Below are 5,074 nucleotides of genomic sequence, written 5' to 3' on the forward strand. Positions count from 1 at the left end.
TAATACATGGAATCAATGTCTTACCACCTTTTTAGGCTCTAAATATAAAATAAATTAAATATGCTTTTAAATTTTCAGCATTTAAGAAAACATGCATGCTTGGGGCGCCTGGGTGGCACAGTCGGTTAAGCGTCCGACTTCGCGGTCCGTGAGTTCGAGCCCCGCGTCAGGCTCTGGGCTGATGGCTCGGAGCCTGGAGCCTGTTTCCTATTCTGTGTCTCCCTCTCTCTCTGCCCCTCCCCCATTCATGCTCTGTCTCTCTCTGTCCCAAAAATAAATAAACGTTGAAAAAAAAAAAAGAAAACATGCATGCTTAAAATTTTGTAGCAAAGTGCTGTTTTTTTGTGGGGTTGTTTTGTTTCAGTTTGGTTTTTAATGGCACACCTTAGTCAAGCGGTGTTAAAAATGTCTCTACTTCAGGAACTCTTAATCTTTCCAGAAGTCTGGGCCCCATTTGAAAGCCTGATAAAGATGTGAGTCTTCTCCCCAGGTAAATGCACATAATTTAAGTTTATACTTTCAGTATCTACAAATTCCAAAGAAAGTCTAAAACGCTGTGCAGGATAGCCTTACCTCTCATTGTTTTAGGGTTTTCCACAGTGTCATGTAAACAAAAATATGTCTGTGGACATTCCCACCATATGATATCTTTGGCAGCAACCTCATTTCTCTTGCTATAAAAGTAATCCCAGCAATCCCGTGAAAAGCATGACCACCTAATAACGTTTGCCATCACCAGCTAATAAAGTGTATTCAATTTGAATTAATTGCACAATTTCCACCTATAAGTCTAGAAAACAAGAAGTCAGCACTAGAATCAATACTTACAGTCAGTCATAGGCAATCACAAAGGAGGGATGTGGGCCTGAGTAAGGAGTGAGTCCTATCTTCAGTTGCCTGGTTCAAACAACATTTTATGAAAAGGCTTTTTCTCCCCTCAAGATACATAAAATGTCCTTGGTAGCAGTCACAAAAGCAGTAGAAATCTTTTATTCTATTTACAAACACCATCTAACAACCACATGGTTTAAGCATTAGAAACATGTAAGGGGAGCCTGGGTGGCTCAGGGCATTAAGCGTCCGCCTTTGGCTCAGGTCATGATCTTGTGGTTCATGAGTTTGAGCCCTATGTCCACCTCTGTGCTGACAGCTCAGAGCCTGGAGCCTCCTTCAGATTCTGTGTCTCCCTCTCTCTCTGCCCCTCCCCAACTCATACTCTGTCTCCCAAAAAAATGAATAAAACATTAAAAAAAATTAAAAAAAAAACATGTAATGCCCAAAGGTACCAAGAGAAAGGAGGAGCCATCTGTGTAAGATTCTGGTGATGTAAGAAGCCCAGATCCTGAGGTTTAATTCCCCCAGGCTGCCTCAAAGGAAAGTCCAATGCCCACCCCTCCCAAAGGATGACCCCCAAGCCCTTCTGAAAAAAACACCACCTTCCAGGAATACTCACTTCTCCTGACATTTAGTCATCAGATCTGTGAGTACATTAGTACAAGAATAGTACTAATATAATAAGGAACATTTGCACTGTTTTCAGCTTTGCAAAGCTCTTTCACTTTGTGTAGGTCTAGAATTTTAATTATGTTGCCAGAAAGAAAGAGGAGTTTCCTTCTCCACAGAAGCCCTGAGCCCCCTGACAAACCCCCAAACAAACCACCAACCTGTGTGGCTCTAAATTAGTGCTGAGTCATGGGAGCCTGGTCTATTTGTTGCCTTGTTTGTGTGCAGCTCTCAGATATTTGTGAAATGATTCCCTGGGGACATAAGTCAGCTCTTCCTAGAATCAGAGTGAGGTCAGAGGTTGATTGAAAAAGACAGAAATTTTGAAAAGGGCAGAAATTTCAAGCAAGGCAGAATTCATGAAAGAGCCTAGCGTTTTCAGAAGAACAGTCTTTCTTTCCGGGACTCATATACTTAAAAATGTGGAGATACAGTGAAACTTCGGATAAGTAACATTTTATTTCGGATTTTGATTTACTTTATTGCATTGATATTCTTAAAATAAGCCATCTCCATCAAAATAACAGAGGTAAACATGGTAGCACTTACTTCTGCCTGTGGCTGTTTAAATTCATTGGCCTAATGGGGGAATCCATGCAGTCCCTTGTGGGTGAGGTGGTTTCGCCTTGTGTTATCCATCCATCCACTCACCATTTACTGAGTCCCTACTAAGCACAGGATATGAAGGATGCACCCTTGGGTCTTCAAAGAGCTTGAAGTCTCTGGAGGAACTCAGAGAGAGCCTATTTTAATACATATAAGTTATTTGTTTACAGAGTGATGAAGAAGGAGAATCATTGGTATAAATCCATCATTTCTGCCAAAGGGAAAAAATGCCCTGTTGATTGTATGTCAATGGTATTATTATCGATCATAAGATATTCTACACAATTTCAGTTCCCAGGGAGGCAGCACCGAGGATGTATTACGGGGAGTCGGAAAAACTGAGCTCTAGTCCCAGGCTGACCTGTGATGAACTGATTTAAGTCAAAGGATTCCATTTCTCTGGGGCCTCAGTTTCCTCTCCCAGAAAAGGAGGCTTAAGGTAGGTGACTAGAGACACCATTCAGCTTCATTACTTGTTATCCTTTAAAAATTGCATTTCCTTCCTGAGAGAGGGAGAAATTATTATTATTTTTATTGTCTTGGAAGAAAACCAGATGTGGTGCACTAGCAAATACAGTAGCAAGCTCAACCCTGAACAAGCTGCTTCTTCCCGTCTTCTATTTTGACCAGCCGCCATTGGTGGCCACCTAGCTCTTGAAACAAATGAAAAGAATGTCCTCCTTGCCCTGGGCATAAGCACAAGTGGATATTTGCAGAGGTACAGAAAGGCCTTACTTAGTGTGTGTTCACACTTGGGTTTACTGCAAAACAGCATCTCTTAGCAACACAGAACTTCAAACAGTGAGGCCGAATTCCAGCGTGGACACTTCCAGAAGGGAGTAAGCAATCGATGTTGAAGGGGAAAATGAGAGACTTCTGATGGAATCCAGAAACCATGGTAACTAGAAGAGGAAGGGGACCCACCTGAATTAGTTTCCCCAGAAGGCTTAAGTAGCTGATTAGCATGTTACCCTGAAGTGACCGAAGATCCCCATCAAACTATTGATAAGGGTTCGTGGTGTTGAAACTTGCCAAACTGCCATCGACAAGATTTCACACCCTGAGGTTTAATTAGGTAGGGGAATGTGAACGGGGCACCCATCACATGTTTACTCCTTTGAAAGGGGAAAAATAAAAAGCGAGGAAGAGAGAACCCAAAGGAACAGGACTTTGTATTCTATCCTTTTATCTTCCCGCTGTTAGAAAGTGAGGCCCATCCAAGTAACCAGTAATAGCAAATATCACACATACCTTTATGTAGAGGACATACATGCAAAGGAAGGATTTAAATTCTTCACCAATTCCCCTTGGGGTTCAGACAGTTGTCATTCTCATTAAATGAAAATGTGAAGGATAAACACTGGGCAAAGATCAAAAAGGGGCAGTATTGTAACGCGGGAACAGAGAAGAAAGAAAGCTCTTTAGCAGGTAGCCACAGCCTGATCTCGAATTGCCTTTTTACCAAGGTGAGGGTGCCTCCCCTGAAAAGCTTTCCTGTGCCTCAGAAGAAAATCATTACTGCCAGAGCCACCTTAAGGACAACAAAAGACCTTCTTCCTCCTTATTTTATACTCACAGATCATTTTTAGCCCCAAATGGTATTTCTCAGTTTAATCACTAAACCTGGTTTAAATTGACTTTAGCTACTTTTCTTAAAGTCAAGAGCATTAAAAAAAAAATCACAAGAGAAAATATTCAAGAGGATGTGTTGCAGACTCCAAATGCAATTTCAAGAAAAGAGGGCCAGAAAAGGTTTGAACAATGGCTGCACCTTTTTCCTAAGACTATTGTCCTCTGTTGAAGAGGAGAGAGATTCATAGGTACACATTCAGGCCTGCTTGTTTAAAAATATCTGTTTCTGTATGTAAAAGTCTCACCTGATGCAAGACATTTTTAAATGAATTAGGTGTGGGGTGGGGGGAGGCAAAAACAAAAAATAGATTCACAGGTAATAGAGTTTAGATTCTCCTTTTTTGGATCTTTTCTGCAGAAAGTTTCCCCAGGATCTCAGGAGGTATGTTTGGCTCCCTTGATGACTCAAACCAGCTCTGGCTCCAGCCCAGAAGGTGAATCCCTAAGGCCTCAAAAGAAAGGTGAGGGATTGAAGTACTTCACCTGTGCTTCTAGTTAGTTCCATTTGCAACAGCGGGATTTTCTGGGCATCTCATACAATGAAGATGGAGAGGGAGAGACATAATTTTATACTCCAGAGACTTTTCAGTGGGAGAATATTTCTGAACCTGGAACAAAAGAGAATCAGGCAAATTTATAAGAAGACCTCATTGTCTAAAGTTCTGTTTTGTTCATTGACTGAAGGTTAATGCCAAAATTATCCCCTTGACTAGGTAAACAATTCCTGGAGTGCTTAAAGGGCTCAGAGGTGTTTCCAGGGAGGGCAGTGGGTGACAGTAATGGCCTGAGGATCTATAAGTGGACATTTTCCTGTAGGGAAGCACTTTGGGGTTTCCTGAGGTCACTGATGTTAGAACAGAGAGGAAACTGGTCCCAGAAGCAAGGGCACTCACAGGGGCCAAGGAAGCCCACCAAGTGTGACTTTGTGCCGAGAAGATGGAGAGAGAAAGGGGAAGCAGCCCTCTGGCTGGGGATGAGCCCTGTCAGATCTGGACGTTCATCCAACCGAATCACAGAGATGAGGGAACCACAAATCCCTGCTTTGTGGAGCTTACTCCTATCAGAGCCAGGGATGGGGGTGGTGTGGGGGTGGAGGGAGGGCGGTTACTGTAGTGAACCAGAGTCCTGAGTTCTGCTGTGAGGTTGAGTCCTGGTTCTGATACGTGCGACCTTGGGCAAGTTACTTGACGTCTTTAAAACTTGCTTTCCGGAGCATCATGGCAGCTTAGTCTGTTAAGCACCCGACTCTTGATTTTGGCTTGGGTCATGATCTCACAGTTCATGGGGCTTGGGATCCAGCCCCGCATTGGGCTCTACGCTGACAGCGTGGAGC

General features: G+C 42.9%; 1 long non-coding RNA gene across 1 annotated transcript; it reads right to left on the reverse strand.

Annotated features, from left to right (window-relative positions):
* Positions 1-1,943: 1,943 nt before the first annotated feature.
* LOC111560431 lies at positions 1,944-4,479 on the reverse strand. The gene is made up of 2 exons (XR_006597608.1): positions 3,361-4,479; positions 1,944-3,011 (listed from the first exon to the last, which is right to left on the reverse strand). It is a non-coding gene; the product is annotated as an uncharacterized LOC111560431 (long non-coding RNA).
* Positions 4,480-5,074: the final 595 nt, after the last annotated feature.

This window comes from Felis catus, chromosome B2 (genome assembly GCF_018350175.1).
Source record: "Felis catus isolate Fca126 chromosome B2, F.catus_Fca126_mat1.0, whole genome shotgun sequence".
Taxonomy (NCBI): Eukaryota; Metazoa; Chordata; class Mammalia; order Carnivora; family Felidae; genus Felis; species Felis catus.